At 31.7% G+C, this 24478-nt stretch overlaps 1 protein-coding gene across 3 annotated transcripts in view; it reads left to right on the top strand.

Moving 5' to 3' along the window:
• Positions 1 to 19962: 19962 nt before the first annotated feature.
• Ccn (cellular communication network factor protein Ccn) overlaps positions 19963 to 24478 on the top strand; it is a 294872-nt gene continuing 290356 nt past the window's right edge. For all 3 annotated transcript variants that reach the window (XR_013007498.1, XR_013007499.1, XM_076416498.1), the window contains exon 1: positions 19963 to 20056. The gene's annotated coding sequence lies outside the window, so the exon portion shown is untranslated. The remainder of the gene's footprint in view (positions 20057 to 24478) is intronic.

Consider the following 24478-nt stretch of genomic DNA (forward strand, 5'->3'; position numbering starts at 1 on the left):
CGATAGGACGGTCCTCCTACTGTTGCGATAGCCGCGGGTTCCAATCCTGCTGGGGCATGGTCGTAAATTTATGTTTGTGATTGTTTAAAATGTGTGATTGCTCTAGGCAAGAGTGTAAAATCCGACAAGGAAAATGATCCCAGTCACGCCAGCGACCAGGCTGGATAAGACCGGATGTCTTCTGGGATGATTTCTAAAGCTGTTCTAAAGGTCTAAAGTTCGGAGCCCACGTTAAACATTAGGCCCAGTCCAGATAAACTCATAGTTGGTAGGAGACTTTACAATATATAAAATAAATAAATAAAATAAATAAAAGTCGGAAAAGGGCGTGGGTGACGTGGAGTGAGTGACACTTCAAAGAGCAATTGAAATTAATTTCACCAGTCGGTGTTATGTACAGTAATCTTCCCTCTCTGCTCCTGCATGAAAACTCTGAATAGCTTACAGCGAGGAAATATAAAATAACGTCAACTTAGTTTGACTTTGCCAGGGTCATTTTCAGATACGCTTCAAAGAACCCCCATTTATGTTCTTGCTTATTTATAATCACAAAGATTCATGAAACAAGCGCTTTTTCCGCTATACTTCTTAATACACCACCATCTAACAGTTTATTCCTAGTTCATAGGAATGTATATTACTAGGGTATATATATATATATATATATATATATATATATATATATATATATATATATATATATATATATATATATATGTATATATATATATCATATTTTTAGGCAGGCATATTTTTCTAATATTCTTACTCTTAAATATCAATTTAATTCATTATACATTTTTAAGCATTTCAATAATTATTTATTTCAATACAAATTCATATTTTGAAAGTTTATAAAAATGTATATTTTAAGATATTATACAAGGTCCTCGGTATTAAGCCTACCGACTGGCGACTGACCGACTTAGAGATCATTCCAAAATACATCCGGTCTTACCCAGCCTGGTTACTGGCGTGAGTGGGATCATTTTCCTTGTCGGATAATGCACTGTTGCATATAACAATGACAAATATTAAACAATCATAAACATAAATGTACGACCATGTCCCAGCAGGATTCGCACCGGCGATTATTGCAACAGTAAGTGGGCCGTCCTGTCGCCTTTATCACTGCGCCACCAAGTGGGCTATATTAAGATATTCTTTTGGTTGATATTGTCTACACATACTGTAATAATATTTCTTTTTATATACCTATGTACTTATAGGATACTATTTAATTTTAATACTATTTTTGTTTATAATAGACAACATTCTTTCTATCCTTCGAGATATTTTATTTACTACAATTAAACCAGTTTAATTTAAATAAAACGAAAAAGCGGAGAAATAATTTAACTTACTGAATAGAAAGGGGACGGTGAATCAACGAAACATTGTAAAGGGAATTGAAATTAAATTTGCTTGTTGCTTGTGCACGGCAAGGTGCTCTCTCTGTTTCTCTATTAAATTGTTGCTCTATTAAATACAAAACACAGAAGAACAGTCGGATATTATACAGGGGCCGCTTAAATATTTCATTTTAGTCTTTAAATATTTGGTGATACTTTGTCCAAAACATACAATCTAACCTAGTAGAATTTGAACTGGTGTTATTTAGATAATTGATTATAATGCATTCAATAAGTCACCGATCTAACTAACTCCTCTTTCTCTGTCTTAGTTATTTAATATTAGTACATCCACTTTAATTCCAGAATATTTAACTTCTTGTAGTGCGATTTATTTTTGGTCGCTGTGAACATCTCCATACACAGGAAATCATTTTTGTTTCTCTTCATCAGATTTAAGCAACCCTCTGTTACACAACCAATTGTGGTCGGTACGTTATTGGTTGATGTTTAAATTCAATATTCCAGTCGGTAATAGTTGATTTTCCAGATGCTCCCAACTTTTATCTAGACATTCATTGACTTTAACAGTATTATCTCTATAATTTTTTTTTTGATTAACACAGATAATTTTAACACGTGTTTTTTAAGGGACAGTACTGGCCAGGAATCATATCGTTCCATCAATAGTGCTGTCATCTATGTCAAAACAGCAAGAAATAAATGAATAAGTGAACAGGAAGACTCTATAAACTGCAAAACTTAACAACAAGCACGGCAAAGTGCTCTCTCTGTTTCTCTATTAAATTATTGCTCTATTAAATACAAAACACAAAAGAACAGTCGGATATTATACAGGGGCCGCTTAAATGTTTCATTTTAGTCTTTAAATATTTGGTGATACTTTGTCTAAACACGCAATCTAATCTAGTAGATTTTGAACTGGTGTCATTTAGATAATTGATAATAATTCATTCAATAAGTCACCGATCTAACTAACTCCCCTTTCTCTGTCTTAGTTATTTATTATTAGTATATCCACTTTAATTCCAGAATATTTAACTTCTTGTAGTGCGATTTATTTTTGGTCGCTGTGAACATCTCCATACACAGGAAATCATTTTTGTTTCTCTTCAGCAGATTTAAGCAACCCTCTGTTACACAACCAATTGTGGTCGGTACGTTATTGGTTGATGTTTAAATTCAATATTCCAGTCGGTAATAGTTGATTTTCCAGATGCTCCCAACTTTTATCTAGACATTCATTGATTTTAACAGTATCATCTCCATAATTTTTTTTTTGATTAACACAGATAATTTTAACACGTGTTTTTTAAGGGACAGTACTGGCCAGGAATCATATCGTTCCATCAATAGTGCTGTCATCTATGTCAAAACAGCAAGAAATAAATGAATAAGTGAACAGGAAGACTCTATAAACTGCAAAACTTAACAACAAGCACGGCAAAGTGCTCTCTCTGTTTCTCTATTAAATTATTGCTCTATTAAATACAAAACACAAAAGAACAGTCGGATATTATACAGGGGCCGCTTAAATGTTTCATTTTAGTCTTTAAATATTTGGTGATACTTTGTCTAAACACGCAATCTAATCTAGTAGATTTTGAACTGGTGTCATTTAGATAATTGATAATAATTCATTCAATAAGTCACCGATCTAACTAACTCCCCTTTCTCTGTCTTAGTTATTTATTATTAGTATATCCACTTTAATTCCAGAATATTTAACTTCTTGTAGTGCGATTTATTTTTGGTCGCTGTGAACATCTCCATACACAGGAAATCATTTTTGTTTCTCTTCAGCAGATTTAAGCAACCTTCTGTTATACAACCAATTGTGGTCGGTACGTTATTGGTTGATGTTTAAATTCAATATTCCAGTCGGTAATAGTTGATTTTCCAGATGCTCCCAACTTTTATCTAGACATTCATTGACTTTAACAGTATTATCTCTATAATTTTTTTTTTTTGATTAACACAGATAATTTTAACACGTGTTTTTTAAGGGACAGTACTGGCCAGGAATCATATCGTTCCATCAATAGTGCTGTCATCTATGTCAAAACAGCAAGAAATAAATGAATAAGTGAACAGGAAGACTCTATAAACTGCAAAACTTAACAACAAGCACGGCAAAGTGCTCTCTCTGTTTCTCTATTAAATTATTGCTCTATTAAATACAAAACACAAAAGAACAGTCGGATATTATACAGGGGCCGCTTAAATGTTTCATTTTAGTCTTTAAATGTTTGGTGATACTTTGTCTAAACACGCAATCTAATCTAGTAGATTTTGAACTGGTGTCATTTAGATAATTGATAATAATTCATTCAATAAGTCACCGATCTAACTAACTCCCCTTTCTCTGTCTTAGTTATTTATTATTAGTATATCCACTTTAATTCCAGAATATTTAACTTCTTGTAGTGCACATTTCGTACATAGCAACACATTTCGTATCTGTTTTTTTATCATTGATCAATGTTTTATCGCACTGAACACACGAGAAGATATTTTACGTGTTAACCCGCCAAATATTTAAGAGGTTTCGCCCAGGAAATGGAGTTAGTGTAAACGTTTTGGAAAACGCGCGTCTTTAGCGAAGTAATATATCAACGCTTTTCCACCACCTCAAGAACCTGTTTTTATTCTAGAGATGGAAAACTTTAGCACGGTTCGTATTTCGGGTTTCGTTTTGCGATACTCGAATATTAACTTACTGCCAATGGAAACTTTAACGGTAATTTAAAACTTAATTTAAGCTTAATGGGTTGGCACGAGGCAGCTATAATTTATTAGTTTGATTAATAAGTGATTAATGGATAGTCTAGTGATATTTTTATTTAGTTAATGTAGTTTACATCAAATTTGTTAATATATTAATTAATTTCTAACAGTAGTGATTTTTTGTATTAACAGGTCAATTGAAAAGTCCCTGGTTTACCATAGTAAAACATATTTTTTTGGCAAAATTAGTTTTTTTTTATTCAATATAATTTCCTTCAAGGGTGATACAATGATTATAGTTACCCTCCAACTTTTCGATACCATTTTTGTAGTACGATTTGTCCTTTGCTTCAAAATAGGCCTCAGTTTCAGCGATCACCTCTTCATTCGACGACGAAAAAGGCTTCATTTGATGAAAAAAGGGCTGCTTCATCAAGACAATGCACCGTGTCGCAAGTCAGTGATAGCAAAAATGAATGAATTGGACTTCGAAGACATTTTCGTCGGATTAAGAGTTGTCGAAACTGAGGCCTATTTTGAAGCAAAGGACAAATCGTACTACAAAAATCGAAAAGTTGGAGGGTCTCTATAATCAGTGTATCACCTTTGAAGGGAATTAGGATGAATAATATGTATATATATATATATATATATATATATATATATATATATATATATATATATATATATATATATATACATATACATATATAGCGCAAAAGTTTGTTTGAGACTTATAATTTGTATATACTTATAATAGACTTATAATTATAATTATAAGTTGTATATATATTTTATAATTATAATAATTTGTATATATTTGTAATATTATAATAATGCTCATAAATATCGTAAAATATAGTTTTCTATTAATAAGAACCACATCATTAAAAACATCTCTTCCTGTCTCTGAGTAATTTAAACTTTGCTGATACAGGCACGGATTGTTAGTTGATTTCTAATGTTGATTTGGCAGAGTAACACATTGAAATAATCAATTTATTCCTGCTACTTAACAAATCACGTTTTATACTACATACGTCACCATATCATTCATATTTTATAAATATGTTTATATTATTTGTCGCTAATTAAGCCTATTCTTGTAAAGTAGTAGTTGATTCGCATTTTGGAGACAACCGGCAATATAGATTCACTGTGTAAATCCATATGAAATCCTAAAATTGTCGTTTTTCTAAAATGTTACCACGCTAAACCTTTAACAATGGAACGGTTTAAGTAGGCTTCGCGTTTGGATGGCAAAATAGTGATAACGTCAATTTCTTAATAAATATTTTTAAAAATTCTCAGTTTATGTATTGCCATCATCATAACTCATTGGTCTTTGTGGCTCAAGTTGGAATATATGTAGTCTTACGACAACAGACTTCGTTTTGCTTGGAGTGGATGCAAAAATGACTGATGAAATGACAAATCATTTCCATGCGAATTAACTAATAACACTAATATTTCCTATTCGACCTTAAAATTGTGATACATTTATTTCTAAGAACATCGATCATTTAAAAGCAAGCCGTAGATGATATAAAAACGTAATCCGCACAATCTCAGGACGGGAGAGACACGACCTGATCCGAAATAGATCCAGATAGAAAAATGGAGGCAATACAAACCGTTCTGGCTGCGAATCCCAATAGGATACGTTCGAATAGTTAAATTGCCCGGGACAAAACCCCCCTTTTTTCCCGCCCTTCGCCTACAAACACCCCGCCGACCCGTCGGTCTTGCCACCGGGCAAAATGATAACACTACTTCAGCCCGATTCTCGAGTCATTTGCTCGAACTGGATTATAAATGATAATGTTCTAACCTTTTCGCGTTTTATTCTGCGACGCTTTTATACTTTAATGCCGACTAAATCTGTCCTGAGGGCGCGTCGGGATGAGTTTTGAACCCTTCCGGTTAGTAAGCGCGTGTAATCTTCTTTATTAAGGGACTATGGGGTATATGTCTGGTCGAGGGAGTAGAGGAGTGGGCGTTATAACGGCAGTTAGTCAGTAATAGTTATACCGGTAAAGCGTTAATTCCTTACGGTGAAGAAGCAAGCCAGACCATACCATAATTCGTTTATTCTTCCAAGTAAGGCTATCTTCGAATCATCTAGCTGATGGTTGTTTAGATTCTGTTTATTTATGTTAACTTTGCGCTTATCTGATGTCAGTAACATTCGATAGACTGAAGCCCTGGCTATTTGAGTTTTTGTGTCATAGTAGTAAACGCGACACACATTGGCTTTTTATGTTTACGAGTAATTTATTTATACAATTAAACAAATCGTAATTACTAATTCACAATAATATCCAATTATTTAACATTACATTAACAATTACATACATTAATAATTACATACTATACCTGTAAAAGATAATGACAAAACTGGAACTATTATTATCAGTATTATTAATAATTGGTATTCACTGATTTGAGAAAGTTATTTCATATAGTAAGAAGAGGGATACGATGACTTATAATAGAATAAAGTAATAATTTTACGTAATAATATTCATTCTTACAATTTGAAGAAATATGCAAGATTGGTATTTAATGTTGTCATTGCAGACAACACGAACTAAAAAATCTTCAAACCCCAAGTAGGACCAAGATAAGGCGGAAGTTTAAACTCAACCCTGTTGTCACTATATAAGAAATGTCAGACAGGACTACATATATGATATAAAAATATGGATACCTAAGATATCTTGCAGATAACGTAACAATAACAAATTATAAACCAGATCATTTTAAGGAAATCTCAAGCAGATGGAATATGATAATAAAGGAATAAGAAATAATTTTGAATAAAGGAAAAAAGGAAAGCACTTATATATATATATATATATATATATATATATATATATATATATATATATATATATATTGACATTACCTACACTACATTATTATACTAACATTAGTAAATTCACAACAAGGAAATATCAAACAAATCTAAAATAGAAGTGTGCAAAACAGTTTACAGACCAATTCTAATGTTCGATTTTGATACGTGGATATTGTCAAAGAGAGACAAAAATAAGACAAGATACCTCAGATAATAAAATATCTCAGAAGACTCAGGGATATAACAAAGATGGACGGAAAGAGAAGTAAAGCAATAAGAAAATACCTTAATATGTGAAAGGGTATTAACATTTATAGTGATAGAGGACACAAGACCCATTTCTTCACCCTTCACTGATTGTTTTTATATAAAGTGTTATATAGATATCACATGGAAGGCTACAAACATTTTAAAACTTTTATTATAAGAAGTCAAAACATTATGATTATTATTAGAAAGGTGCACTTCCTTTTTTCTTTTATTTACTATTTAATAAAATGGCTCCACAGCAACGTTGGGCTGAGTATGTCTAGTTATATATATAATTATATATGATATGCCAATGGTGTAACTTAAGCCCCCGTGGCTATACTTATGCTTATGATATCAGCTTAATACATACAATCAACATACAATAATAAATCATGAAGTCTCTGAGATTAATTCGCATGCATATATATATATATATATATATATATATATATATATATATACTCAACATTCAAATTACACAGATTATACCTCTGTTTTCTTGTATATTTAATCCAATTACTGTTTACCATATTTATTTTAGGAATCCTTAAAATGCCACTTAAGCAGTTTTGATAGTAACATCAGAATTATCAGATATTCCCAACAGTGATGGTCAATGATGACCGTCACAATGAGAGACGATGTTATTGTTTAACCGGCCTAGATGTCGTTCAAAAATTTCTATAGGCAAATGTTGAGTCAAAACTTCATAATGGCGATTCAAGTGTACCAATGAAATCAAATTTATTATCATTTAACAATCATTCACCAAATTGATGAGATCATCAACTCAATGATTTTGTGTTATATATTGCGATAGACGACTAGGAAACAATCTAGGAAACAAATCCCAGTTGTTTACTGATAATATAAAGTAAGTTCTTTGCTGTTTGTTTACGTTTTACGGTGGAACTTTTAATCAATCAGGATAGTGTATATACATGTACATATATAATTAAAAGCTATAGTTCAATATTATAGCAATCATCAAGACAAACTGATGCTAAGATCATCATCTTTATATGTTCGTTGAAACACTGCGGTATAAATGTAAAAAATAAAAAGGATAACACCCTTTTTAATATTGAATTTTAACTGAACTAAATCTATTATATTTACTTCTTAGTTCCTAGTTAATTATAGTATAACATTGTTATTTAAATATTAGGTAGATGGTCATCTCAATTTAAATTTTTAAAATAGACGAAGTAGTTAATGTTAGCAAACATTTTAAATATATTGGGATATATTATAATATTTGTCATTATATTATTATGATTAGAAAGAGTAAAATGTAAACTTCAATATGTAATTCATTATGCTGGCTTATACTGTTCATAAGGAATTTTATTTGTGTTGTTATGTTGTGTGTTAGCTTGTTAGCTTATGTAGTAGGATAGAGCTATTCGTCTTCATTTTTCATCAGTAGGTCGAAATATTGGTTTAATAATTTTTAGTTTATCATAAAAACTTTCAAAATTAAATATTAAACTTATATTATTCTGCATTAGTCTCCATAGTTCTAATTGCACTCTTTTTTCAGAGTAGAATGAAGTATATATCTTTTAAATTTAAGTTATTGTTTATCGGTACTCGTCGTACGTACTAAATGTACGCCCAATGCTACATGTTGTTGCTAGAATAGTTAAAGCACACTTTACAGTTAGTTACACCTGCGTAATCAATAACAGTTTCATTTAAAATCCATATTAGTCGATTCATTGGTCTTATACGGCACCCATAAAACAAAAAATCAAGGATATCATTTTGAACCAATTGCGAACAATAACGAATGGAGAGGAGAGAACGAATGCGAAGATGTTAGGATGGAAAACGTTAGCATCGGTACATTGTATCCAAGGCGAATTAGTCGAAAATAATATAAACCATTTTAAGTAAGCTTCATAAGAAACGAACAGGATACTTGGAAAATTTAACTCGCTTGCGTTTTATTTCAAAATAAAATTCTCCATAAAAACTAAATTCACTTACTTAGCAATATATTTTATCGTCAAAAATAAAAATATCTATGCAGAATCTGATCGGATAACATCGTAATTCAATCGTGATAAAACAAACCGTACTTTTAATCCAACCTATACTGCCTTAAGCTCTAAGTTTTTTATTTTGTTATTTCCTCCTCGCCAGGATTTCTACGGTTCGTCTGAACAACCGTGCGCTGCTGTTGGCAAATACGGCTTGGAAAGCAAACTTCAATACCTATTCTTGTGGTAAATGAGGATTCTGTTTGCACTGCCGTATATATCACGTTCCTGTTTGTTTTTTTATTTCTTTGACTATAAAATCGTCCAGGTTTTTTTATTTACTACCGCTTTCCACTATTGTTACGAATTTAAATGGGACCAATAGAATGTAACTGTTGGATATTTCGTCTTTTATTATTATCTTTATCTTGGTCTTTATGTTAGTTTTTTGGTCTTTACTAACATTTTGTTAATACCGTTTAGCACCATATTGCTAATAGTGGTTCTATTTCATGAAATTGCCTCTCTTGGGATATGCAGGTTCAAATTCCGTTCTGCTTTTTCGATATGATCTTCATGTTGACAATTCGTTTGTAGATCGTTTTGTAGATGTTTGATGTAGATAACAGGTCAATTGAAAAGTGAATGATAGCATTTTGAATGAAGCAACTTTTATTGAATTTGAAAAATTGAGAATTGAAAAAAAATTGATAAAAAGGAATTTCGCGTGTTGAAAAAATATTGCTTTTTGAAGGTAGAAAATACAGTTGAAGCAAAAATTTGGCTTGATGCCGAGTTTTCGGATACTGCCGCAGGAAAATCAACCATTAAGGATTGGTATGCTAAGTTTAGACGTGGTGAAATGAGCATCGAAAACCATCTATAAAACCTATAAAATGATTTTGAATGACCGTAAATTGAAATTGAATGATATAGCAAACACTCTAAAGATATAAACTGAACGTGTACATCATATCATTCACGAACATTGGTGTATGGGAAGCCCTGTGCAAAGTGGGTGCCGTTTGAGCTCTCTTTTGGTCAAAAACAACGACGAGTTTTTGCATCGATATGTGACAATGGATGAAACAGCTTCATCATTTCATTCCGAAGTCCAATCGAGAGTCACCCGAATGGACTGCACACGATGAATCCCCTCCAAAGCGTGGGAAAACGCAACAGTCGGTTGGCAAGGTTATGGCGTCTGTATTTTAGGATGCACATGGAATAATTTTGACTACCTCGAAAAAGGAAGGACCATCAACAGCGACTATTAGACCGTTATTAGACCATTTGAAGGACGAAATATCGCCTAAAACGGCCGCATTTGAAAGAAAAGAAAGTGCTGCTTCACCAAGACAACGCACCGTGTCACAAGTCAGTGAAAACGATGGCAAAAATCCATGAATTGGGCTTCGAATTGCTTTCTCATCTACCGTATTCTCCATATCTGGCCTCCAGCGACTATTTCGTGTTCTCAGATCTCAAAGGAATGCTCGCTGGGAAGAAATTTTCGTCGAATGAAGAGGTGATCGCCGAAACTGAGGCCTATTTTGAAGCAAAGGACAAATCTTACTACAGAAATGGTATCCAAAAGTTGGAAGGTTGCTGTAATCAGTGTATCATCCTTGAAGGGAATTATGTTAAATAAAAAAGCTAATTTTGCTAAAAAAATGTGTTTTACTATGGTAGGCCGGGGACTCTTCAATTAACCTGTTACGTCTTTACGACTTGATAAATAAAATTAGGTTCTTGTGAAGCTCTTCTTCAGAGCTCGTCCCCAGATTCAAAACATATTACTAACATAACATAACAGAGAAAAAAAAGTAATACAAGAAAAGAATAAGATACCTAAGAAGACTCAGGGGTATAAAAAATATGGACAGGAAGAGAAGTATTGAAGTAAGAAAATACCTCAATCTATGAAAGGGTAAGAACACTTATAGTGATGGAGGATAAGAGACGGATGAAGAGAATATCGGAAGCATGGACAGAGAGGAAAATAAATCAGGGGACGACCCAAGTGAATCATGGATGAATGTACCGGAGAAATACTTCACGAGAAAGCAAAAATCCCAGCCGAAGTAAGAAGATTGAGATGGATAGAAATGGAATGAATTTTTTCATGGACCAAGTGATATTACAATTCAGAATACATAATTTAGCACCAGACATATGAACAGTCAAAGACAACTTTGAAACTATGTCTGGGGTCTTTAAACCAAAAATTGAAGTTAGACTTTGTTCAAACGAATTAGGTTCTTGTTGCAGCGCTCATACCCAGATTCCAAAATTATTACTAACATACAAATATAGGAAGAACTTGAAGTACTGGTATTTTGTAGTCATGGACTTGTAAACTGCGTATAAGTTTATAGCCAATCTTTTGTTTGTTGCTTCGATAATCAAGCAATTACTAATAATATTCTCGCTTATATTTCTGTAATAAATGTGATTATTAACTAGTTTTTTTTTCAAATTTACCATGAAATTTCTTAACGCTTGACTTCCTATCCATTTTCTTCATAATTATTAAGTATATCGCTGCAGCGGATATAATACTAAATAAATCCAATATAATGAATAGCTAATCCAATACAATGGAGATTTTCCTTTGCATTATTTTAAACCTCTTGTATCTGCAAACCAATTAATGTTTCCAAAATCACTCATAATTCAAACAAATTTAACTGTTATTGTTTCTTGCTTGCTGATAATGTTGGAATTAAATTTGGCGCAAATCTAAATTGCTGAATAGCAGGTGAAAAAATCACTCGTTTTAATTTGTTTTGGTGATGTTAACTGCGTTCACATTGCACTGGACATTTTTAATGCCACTGCATATGAAATTCAGTGTTATACCTTATATAATGTTTTATTTTATATTAGTTAATAATATAATGTTCTATTGGCGGCACCAATGAAACTAATACGATTATTAGTTGTTAATTAAACAAAAAATCGAGGATATCGTTTTGAACCGCTTGCGAACAATAACGAATGGAGAAGACTTTAAAGACAATTCTAGACATCGAATTCAACAATTGTAAACATGAATAATGAATAGCTAATCCAATACAATGGAGATTTTCCTTTGCAATATTTTAAACCTCTTGTATTTGCGAACCAATTAATGTTTCGAAAATCACTCATAATTCAAACAGATTTAACTGTTATTATTTCTTGCTTGCTGATAATGTTGGAATTAAATTTGGCGCAAATCTAAATTGCTGAATAGCAGGTGAAAAAATCACTCGTTTTATATTTGTTTTGGTGATGTTAAATGGGTTCACATTGCACTGGACATTTTTAATGCCACTGCATATGAAATTCAGTGATACAGTACATTGGTGTGTGCAGTCAGCAATGCAAAATTTAAAATAAATTTAAGACAATATTGTTGATTGACGCCTAACAAAAATTGTAAGAATCGTAAAACATACTAGAGATAAATTGATAAAATTGAGTAGTGTAAATTAAAATCAAATGATTTTCAAGCTTCAAAACGATAAAAATATATATAAAATTTGGACTTTACGCGAGATTTTTATAAGACCAGTTCCCGGTACTTTTTAATAAGAACGTAATTCTCCAAGTTTCTCAACATCATCAACAACAACATAATGTATCCTTCTTGTAGCGATTCAAGTAAACATTAATAATGTTAGATATGGTCCGTTTTAAACATTAAATACTTCAAAAAGTCAGACATAATCTAAATTCAGGTAAATATGCAAATTTTCCGTTATTGTTCTAAGTGGAAGGAATAAAACTGCAAGTTAGGTATAACTGGTTAACTTAAAAAGTGTAAATTGAATATATTGACTCCACGTTTACACGCTGAATCCGTTACTATTTTCTATTTCCATTTAAATTTTTCCTTCCGGCTTTTATTCGAAAGTTAAATATAAATATTATTTTATATAATAATACTAATTGTTAGTGTTGCAATAAAATATATGATACTGCAAATCATTTTAGCTGGGATGCAATATTAATTTGCGAGATAAATATATTTTAATACCAGATTCATTAGCAACATCCACCTAAGTGGATTTAAACATGTGTAAATTAAGCGATGTGATTCTTTAGGTATTCGAATACATAAAGAAAAACTGTATATTCCAAATTATTTTGAATATAATCTAGTACCAATTGACTGGAAATATTAACCTCGATATCCTGTTATTACTTTTGTTTGCGTTGTGAAAGGTACAGTTACTTTCACTTGATAAATCAACTGTGTCGGAGGGAAATGCGATGGGAAATAATCAAAGAAAATTCAATTTCGTACCATTTAAATATCGATCGTTCATTGTTTGCCAGTCAGAAAAAGAATTTTCTGTAGCATATCGTTAGTGGAAATTAAAAGTGAATCAACTACGAGAATATCAAGCGCAAAAAGTCATGAGTTAGCCCAGGATAGCTACTCACATCCAAACCGAAGCAGTATATTCAGTGTTATACATCTTGCTGTGTATATGGTTGTATCAGTAAGGTTTAGTGTATTGTGAGCTGGTAAAACCAAATGTAACTGTTACTGCAGATGTCTATCGAAGTAAATTGAATAAATCGAACGACATACTGCTGGAAAAAAGGGCAGTAAAAGCTGGTAACGGTCGCAGCCATGTTGTTGCATGACAACGCTTGGCCACACGTTACAAAAGCTGTGAAGAATACACTGTTGAGGCTCAAATAGGAATTTCTTCCATACGCAGCGTACTCACTAGATATAGTGCCTTTTGATTATTAGTTTGTTCATATTGATACAGCATAGTTTGTCATAGTTTTTTTATTTTTTTTGAGAAAAAGTTTTAGAAATTGATCAATAAATGCTTTCTTGAAATGAATAAATGATCAGAACATGACCTCCAATGTATCAAATACTGTAAGTTACGCATTAGCGCACTTGTATTCTATTTACACGTTTGTTCGATTAGTGATGTAGCAGTCGCGCAATGTAATGCCTATATCTTGAAGGATCCAAGAATAATTTCAATAGTTTATTGCTAGGAGTACTTACAGAAATTTTTGTCTGGTGGTCATTAACCTGAAATATTTCTGCTCAAGAAATGTTGTGAGCTTCGGAATGATTCAGTTCTCTTTTTCTGATAAGTGTTTTTCAGACGTTTATTACGGTACAACACTTTCGTGTTAGCCCAAATTAAACTTTCATGCTTTTTTTTGGGACATCCTATATATATATATATATATATATATATATATATATATATATATATCTATATATATATATATATATATATATATATATATATATATCTATATATATATATATATATATATATATATATATATATATATATATATATATATATATATATATATATATATATATGTAAACTTTTAAACTCAACAGAAATAAAACTTTTTACTTTACAGCAGTTTATTCTCCGAATAATAATAGTAAAGAACTGCCTACACAATCTATATGTATATATATATATATATATATATATATATATATATATATATATATATATATATATATATATATATATATATATATGTAGTCGATAGTCGCGGGTTCAAATCCTGCTGGGGTATGGTCGTAAATTTATGTTTGTGATTATTTAATATTTGTGATTGTCCTAGGCAAGGGTGTAAAATCCGACATGGAAAATGATCCCAGTCATGTCAGTACCCAGACTAGGTAAGACCGAATATCTTCTGGGATGATTTCTAAAGTTAGTCACTCGCCAGTCGGTGGGCTTAATGCCGAGGACCGTGATTCGGAGCCCACGTTAAGCTGTAGGTTCAGTCACTAAAAAATCCAAGAGGTTGACGTGACCATAAATAATATAGCATTTAACGTTTTGGTTATAAATAGGTCACATTATTTCTCAATATAAATCAGCCCTTTATAAAACCGAAGCGCCCTTTGTCCATTCTACCTCGATCCGTCGTAGCGAGGGGGAAGTAAAAGAAGAAAACAAATAAAAGCGCCATTCTTTCACAATAAGGCGGACCGGGAACTCTAGCGAAACCACTTTAAAAAATTGTACTTTAAAGCTTTTTCCGTGTCGATTCCTCCGCAAGTTCTACAAGCCGCATGCACAACGCAATACGTTCGTGTGTTGGCAAATAGGGCGCTCCAAACAAACCGTAACACTCTGGCTGTTGTGCTAAATGACGATTCCTTTTTATGATGAAGGGGGCGTATCGGTTGTTTGTTTTTCTTCTGTCGTATTTGTATATTAAAAGACTTTTTTGTATAATATTTTTCGGTGATTAATTTATACATATTTTGTAGTATTATGTTAACCAAATATTGATAAAAATAATTAGAATTGGATTGTTATACACATCTTACACAATATATTATGTGAGTATTGATCATGATTTCGGTGCCAGTTCTATTTAAGAGGTCAATTGAAAAGTCCCCGGTCTGACACACAGATGGCGCTACTAGAATTAAATCCATATGTTTTTTAGTTAGCCCTAACCCATAAAAGATGCGTGTAAAAATTTGTCAGGTGTCGGATCTTCAGTTTGTGAATTATAACATTTTGTGTGAAGCAACTTTTGTTATGGTGAAAAAAATGGATAAAAGGGAATTTCGCGTGTTGATAAAATATTGCTTTTTGAGGAGCAAAAATACAGTTGAAGCAAAAACTTGGCTTGATGCCGAGTTTCCGGATACTGCCCCAGGAAAATCAACCATCAAGCATTGGTATGCTAAGTTTAGACGTGGTGAAATGAGCACCGAAAACGGTGAACGCAATGGATGCACTGGATAAATTGGGCTTCGAATTGCTTCCCCATCCACCGTATTCTCCAGATCTGGCCCCCCGCGACTATTTCCTCAGATCTCAAAAGAATGCCGGCTGAATAGAAATGTTCGTCGAATGAAGAGGTGATGGTACTACAAAAATGGCATCGAAAAGTTGGAGGGTCGCTATAATGAGGTTGTCATCCTTGAAGGGAATTATGTTGAATAAAAAAAACTAATTTTGGCAAAAAATATGTTTTGCTATGGTAGGCCGGGCACTTTTCCTTTTGACCTGTTAAAAATCTTGTTTATAAAATTATTATGATAACATGGATCATCAAATAGATTGATAGCCAATATATTATATTATTGGCTAAAATATATTTGATAGAAAGTAACTCATAGCCTTTTGACCTCTCAAATATTCAACAAATCTCTGAAATCAAAAATAGTATCTGGGAAAACTATTGACCGGAGTATCTGATAATCGATATTGCTGATCGATATCGATATTGAAAATAATTGCAAGACATTAAGAGAAATTTTGATAGATATTAGTAATGTTTTTATGTAATGTATTTGTATTGTGAGTCTCTCTGTCTTATGGATAAGGGAGACGACTGATGGGTTCCATCAATTTTTGTCAGGAAGAATGCCTTGGTGTTGATACTAACATTTTCTATGATCTTGTTTATTATGGTAGTTCACTTATTCTGATTATTGATTTCTAATAGGCTTTAAGGCTAAATTAATTAGTAAATACGGTTTGATCGTAAACTTCCTGACTTTATCTCTATATTTAACTCTACAGAGAAGTATACGAAAATATTTACATGTATGTTTTTTACATATATAGATTATAAATTAAATAAAGTCAATTAATTTTAATTATCAATTTTTTGTAATAAAAACTGAAAATATTGTTTTACGTTGTTAGTTGTAACTGCTATACTAAGATATATGTTTAAAAAATTGATGTATAGGTTTTAAACATATTAGATATATTTTAAACCTATTATAATATATCTTTTAAATGTATGTCTGAACTGCTTGTCCATCCACATTAAACATGCGCGTTAAATATTTTAATTACTATTTAACATTTTTAAAAACTTTTATTTCAAGACTTTACAATATAGAACTAACGATTCTGATTTTGATACAATTGATTTAATACAAATAAGAATGGAAGTGAAAGCAATTACATTGAATGACTTTTCTAGTTGTTTTTTCTCCAGTAAAGGGATTCCCAATTTGTTTGAAATGTTAATATTAGCAATATGATGAAATTCCTATTGATTTTGATGGATTGGCAATATTACTTGCGCCTTAAAAAAACTAAACTTAAAACTAAAACTTGATTTAAGAAGAACATGGTGGATGAGCAGACAATTCTAGTTCATGCAAATTTTACCATTAGTAATCGATAAAATAAAATATTTTATCTGTTGAGATTAAAATGTAAAATTTATGGAGCAGGCAGTTGACAAATACTCGATTTGCATGGCGATGCTGAGGTGCGAGGAACAGAAATGAATTTTAAAACGTTAGAGATTTTCAGCGGTCCCCGAAAGCGCGAAAAAAGCTACCGTTGCAAGATTTATTCTCTTTTGAGATTTACATCCAGAAAAATATTGTACAATCCTTTCTCCTTACAGTGTACGATTGAGTAAGAACAGTTTTTATGAATGTTGGTATAAATCAGACTAAAAAATGGTTCTATATTTATTTCTTTTAGTTGTCTTTCTGTATTGTTAAGGTATGTCCTTATCCTAACGTCCGTACTCTATCAGTTACTCTTCTTGTCACAATAGCTGCTGAATTATTCATAAGCGTTCTGAATATATTTCCCAGCACTCAAGCTAATAAGGCTATTTGTTATTATATAGCCAAGTTGTTTCTGATTTCGCGATGATTCATTCTGCAGCATCTGATTTATTAGAACGAGCTAATTACTTCAATTTAATTAAGCAAATCTTGCAATAAAAATGTGTTTGTGTTTAATGTTAAATATAATTATTAATTGATATTTTATACATTAAATTTCAATAGAAGCATTGTCCATTGCCTTACTCCTTTAATATACTTCGAGATGCTATGATTTTTGATGTCTCAAACAGTAACAAAATGAGGGATCCATGGTGAGCGATAATAGCTGAATAAAAAAACTCAAAGAAAATGTTCAATTTAATACGATTAATTGTTGCTTATAACTAATATTTTTTAAGCTAAACCTACATCTTTAATGGGACCAAAGGCACACCATGTTTTTATTTTTTATGTAGTGATATAATGCATCCATTTAGTTGAGATGAAGTAACTATTTAATGGAAAAATAATATTTCCTCTTGTCTTTGCAGCTATAGTGCACAAATTATTAATAATTTTTTGTTATTTTATTTTATTTTACAAATTGACTTATTACTATTGTTCAGTGTTTTTTGCATCAGCATCAATATGAGTGATGGAATAGGTCAGTATTTATTAAAAAACGATTAAATCTTCTTATTTATTGTACGTTATCCAGTGCTTGTGTTGTTTCCACGTTGCTGTGATTTGGTACCATTATTTTTATATGTTTTAAGGTGAAATTTTGTATAACTAAATGTATTTAATTTTGAGTCATCGTGCAGTTCTTCGTTAAATGTATAGAATGTCTTGGCAACGTTAGATTGCTAGTTGATTTACTATATTAGTGTCAACAACCTCATAAGTGCAAATAGGCCAAAAATAATAATTATAATTGACTGATAAACCAATCTCTTTGACCTTAGGCCACTTTAAAAATGTAATCCGACTAACCAGTACAGTTTTTTGATTTTGACTCTGATATGCTTTTGTCTTTGTCAACCGTGCTGTGTATGAACGCTGAGGTATTCGCTGATTCTGCTTGAGGAATTAAATACTTCTCCAGCAATATAATTAGGTTTTTGTCATTAATATCTAGTTCATATGAGGATTTTGTTAACTGCCACTTATATTTTTTCCATAGCGATAGACTGAATATATCCTTTTACCGTAATTACTGTGCCGCTAGAATAAGTTCCAAGTAGTGTTGTTGTTATTGTAGAGATTACCCTACGCTATTTCAGCTGAAATAGCCTTAAATAATGAGAATGCCGCTTCGTGTGATGTTCTAAATTTCCTTTCGAACATATAAGACTTCTTCTTCTTTTTATCTCTGTTGTATTATGTCAATATTTTTAATAATCCATATCATCAACGTCATCTAATGATTGATATATGCAGCCAGATCTCTAAAAGAGATAAATGATGGTGTAATTGAAATGTAATATTTCCTATATTTATTTAAAAAGTCGTTGGTTATGGAACGTTTCTAGTTTCGCTTTAACCATTGTGTTGTATAGACGTTCATATTTTATTATGGATAAATATTTACATAGTGACAACATTTAATGAAAATAATCGTTCCATTATTTCCAATTTCATTATACAGCAGTAATTACGTCAATGGTAGTGGGACTTTTGGCCCACCTTATATATCTTCTTAAAGAACTGGAACCTACATTTCTTTTATTGCAGATCTTATATAGTTGATTATCTGTACTTACTCAACTGGATGCAGTTGGGCATTACCTCAATGTACTATCAACAACTTCATCTTTATCTATATACGGATACTGAATTATATTGAATTTAGTTTTTTATTGCTTAAAAAACTTATTTCTATTTAAATTAACTATTAGTAACGATATTTAATGAATAATTCATAATGAAGTACAATATTATACTTCAGGAATAATTATAATACTTAAAATAAGAAAATCAATAATCCCCTATCAATGTTGTTGCTTTAATATCACATATAAAAAATCGCGACACGTTGATTATAACGTAGTCTATCACAGGTACTATAAATAGAGTCTATTCCGTTCGGTTGTGAAATGCGACAAATGTAAACAGGATTGTTTACATATTTTTTATATAGTTTATATTTATATTCGCTATATTTTCAGTAGCCACTGGAATTTTTTATGCTGTGGAGGGAGGTGATTTATTTCGACGGTATCGTTGGAATAATATTATGTTTTTAGTTGTCGTGTGATAAGTGTTTGGTTTTGTTCGGTTTTATGAAACATTTTTTTGTGTTATAATGTGTCGATGACAGGTAATATATATTTTTAGAGTTTCTATTTTACTAATTGTATGACAGATAATAACATAAATTATTTAGGCAATACTTAAAAACTACTACAATAAATTCTATAGTTTTTAGCATTATTATCAGTTTTGTGCTATACATATATACTAAAATAGTGCCTATTTGTTCTTACATGCCAAATATATTTGCATTGAGTTAATTAATTTCTAGGCCTACTAATTTTTTTATTAAGTACTTCTTACATTAGATATGCTTAGTACAATCTTAATTTACAAATTGATTTATTACTACTGTTCTGTTGTATTTGCATGAATACACCAGAAAGACGAGTATGACTTTAATATATGAGTAGGTTTTTCCCAAATTAAAATAAAACTAGTCTTAACTTAAGACTTAAGTTAAAGTTAAGAATGCACTTATATGCTATAGAATTTCTTATGGTTTGGTTCGTCGCGTGTTTCCTGTAGCTGATTGATAATTAATCGTATAACTTTGTGTTGAGGACAATTTGAGAGTATCTTTCTACTAAACAAAACGGTAGATTGATTTTTAGTGTGATGATCTGCTTTTTACCTAACATGATATGGACTAATAATCGTAAGAGATCATTCTTGCCATGCACTCGAGTGGTGGATAAACTTCATTATCAATTTCAGATCATGCAACTTTATCAGCTGAATAAAGAACGTGTCAACACGTTTTTATGCTAAAACATTAGAAACCATATTTAGAAAGATGTTCTTATATTCGTTTCTACATTGATCTGAGTTATATTTAAAATTTCACTTATTCCTTTCAACTGTTTTAACATTCATAGTGTTTATTTATCTTTATTTTAACTGTCTAATCAGAATTACGAGTATCATTGGTATTCGTTTTGCGATGTTATTTATCAGTTAATTTTAGTTATCAGTTATGCTTATCGAGATTTACTTACGATATTACTATTTACTATTTCTACATCAAAAATAAGTATTTATGTGTTTAATTTATTAAACATGGTTTTTTCAACAACTCTAAATTTGATTTTAATATTGTTGAATTACACGATTCTGAATTATATTAATACTAATAAAGCACAATGATTTCATTTTGAATATATTATAAAACTTTATTGTAAGTGATTTTTAGTTGTCAAAGCACTTAGCTTGATAGTGCGCATCTTCGCTGATTCTTAGAATTATTTATCTGGTTCATGTTAGTTGTTTCAGCCGATGCGTGAGAGCCAAGTCTTGATGAAGAATGATCCTTCGTTGCATTTCACTGAGCATTTTTGGTAAACAAGTGGTTGTATACCATTCAGAATTCATCGTTTTACGTTGTACTAATACTACCATTGTCTATATGTCTAACAAATTGGTTTTGTCGGATTTGGCTTAATTTGAAAGTAGCATATAGTGACTGTTATTTTGTTCGATTTGATTCGAGACTTCGTCACTTTTGTATATACATGTATGTTAAACACAGCTTTTCACGCACCGCAATTATCCTATTTTAGCATTTTTTTGCATCAATTGACACGAGCGTCTTTTTAAATTTCGTCAAATTCTGGGGGATCCAACGTGAATAAATATTTTTCGCAGGGGGATATTAATATTAATTTCTACGGATGATTCAATCTTATGGCAAGTCACATCTTGCAATATAATTTTTCTCACAGTATCAATGTTTTCTGTCACAACCACTGATTTTGGTCAACCTGCATGACGATTACAGTGGCCAAGGATGGGGTTTCATCGCCAAAAGTCGAAGTTAAAATCAACATGATCAATGTACTCCTGTCTTGATAATCCTCATAGAAATGTCCGCAATGACCCATTGCCCAAATGTCAAGACCAAAAGAAAAAATTGCCGGCTTGGTGGCGCAGTGGTAAAGGCGATGGGACGGTCCTCCTTCAGTTGCGATAGCCGTGGGTTCGAATCCTGCTGAGGTTGTGAATGTTCTAGGCAAGAGTATAAAATCCGACAAGGAAAAAGATCCCAGTCACGCCAGTAACCAGGCTGGGTAAGACCGGATGTCTTCTGGGATTATTTCTAAAGTTGGTCACTCGCCAGTCGGTAGGCTTAATGCTGAGGACCGTGGTTCGGAGCCCACGTTAAACTTTAGGCCCAGTCCAGATAAACTCATAGTTGGCAAAAGGAGACTTTAAAACATATAAAAAAAATATATTATTATATTTACCGTAAACTCTATTACTAAACGAGCAATAATCTATTATTTACTACTTACAACTTTACTAAGTAGCAACGAAATTCTGTTTAAAATTCCGCTAAATTTAGTTTACTACCGTCGAAGACAGATGGCGAACGATAAAATTAATTATTTGCAGACAGAAAAGTGCAGTAATGCACGGACGTACGTGCCATAACTCTTTGGGGAATCGACCCGAAAATAGCTTCAAACTACAACTCTTTCGTTAAGGTCTCGTCTTCGGTTTATTGTGAATGGACGGCTGTATTTATTTCCTTTCGTTGGTGAATCAGCGTATTGAGTTTGAAATAAATTGGACGAAGCCGTCATTAAGAAACAAAGAAATATAATTATAAATCGGCGATTGATATAATAATTTGTCTCTAAAGGTTTTGTTTTGTAAAATCAGTTATATTACATCTGTAATATATTTTGAAGTATTGTTATTTATGGTTTTCTATTTATTAAGGAAGTCATTTAAGTGTTAATTTGTTAATTTCCCAGGAAAAGTCACGACTGCACTTGCATCTGTGGCTGGTAGGGAGAATATTTCTATATATATATATATATATATATATATATATATATATATATATATATATATATAATTCTCCTAGATATATTACAGAACCTCTGGAATAAGTGGAATAAATGATCTATGTTTCATCAGTTGTTACATATCGCCGAAAAAATTTCGGTTTGTTACCTTTAAACATGGCGAAACCCTGCTCAGAGACATCAACAGGTTTTTTTTGTGGTCACTAGTCAAATGTTCATGCAATATAAAACCAAGACGTTCTTTTAATAACTTTACGATATTATATAACTCGCGAAATTTACTTTTCGATCGTTCGAAACGATTTTGTGATTTTTTTTTGTTTTCTGGTCTTACGAGCTTTGGACGTCCACTGCGTTCTGCATAATCGGTATCTCTACGACCACGTTTGAAAACGGCAAACCAACGTTTTATTGTTGTTTCTGATGAAGCGGAGTCCTTAAAATACTTTTCAAGCCATTGCTTCGCTTGAACGGAATGCTTTCCCATCAAAAAGCAGTGTAAAAATAAAATATGAAATTGTTTTTGATCCATTGTTTTGAAAATAATAAAAGTAGTGTCGCTCTTAGCACAATAACTCACAGCTTATTATTAACTAAAAAAGCGGTGAAAGCAATAAATCTAGCACCATCTACACATTACGTCCGGGACTCTACAGCCCATGTGTTATACGATTTAATTATTTTCTACGAATCTTGCCAAATTACAGCCTTACTAATAGATATTTGGTTTAGGCTACTGACTTTATTAAATGCCAATCCTTTATTGAATAACACGGTTGCTATTTTGTTAATTGGCTCATAAGTCTTCTTTTTTACTTCCGATAACATCAACTTTCAATCTTTCATCTTTATGTTTACTATCCTACGCTTCATCTTTTGTACTATATAGTAAAATTGAATGAAATTAGTTTTGAACTGTAGGCTTGCAATTACTTCGATAATCTACGCGACTGATACATTTACATACGTAGTCATACAATGTTATCAACAGTAATAATGATCCAGTGAACGTTAATCAATTTTAGTTTCACAATGATCAGCTACCAAGTTCTTCTGTTCAATATATATTGTAAATCATTATTAGATGGATACAAGGAACTATCGAGGTTATTTTTATGTTTAGAAAATAATTTAGAAGTTACTTCTATTTATGCAGTGGAAGAAGAATTATATTTTCACTGGCTTTGGTTTGGTTAGTTATATGTTACAATAGTTACTGAATGAATTGCTTAACGATAAATTAAATAATATAATTATTGTCTGCCCATATTCTAAAAAGCCACGCCCTTGTTAATAAAATATGAAACTGGATCTAGGATAGTTTTTATTACATTTGCTTTCGTAGTCTCGGAAAAGAAAAACTGCAAATAGAAAGATGTAATTCTTTTACAATATCGTAGATAGAGGCTGTTTTAAAATTGTACGCTAAAGCTTTTTCGTCGTCGGTTACTCGAGGGGATCCATGCTTCGCTTCAGCAGGAGAACATTCCTGTTAGTAAATACAGCTGTCTAAGCAATCTTTAATATCCTTTCTTGTGGCAAATTGCACTTTTTTAACGGTACGAGGGAATTTTATATTATTCTGTTTTGTTTTTGAATCTTGGCTTATTTTGTCCTTGCATTGTATGCTTTACATGCTTGTGGTTCTTATACACGTTTAATCAGAAATGCCAGGACGG

The sequence above is a fragment of the Rhynchophorus ferrugineus genome, unplaced genomic scaffold (assembly GCF_030347505.1).
Source record: "Rhynchophorus ferrugineus isolate W39M unplaced genomic scaffold, kcgeb_rfMv2 rfM10, whole genome shotgun sequence".
Classification (NCBI taxonomy): Eukaryota; Metazoa; Arthropoda; class Insecta; order Coleoptera; family Curculionidae; genus Rhynchophorus; species Rhynchophorus ferrugineus.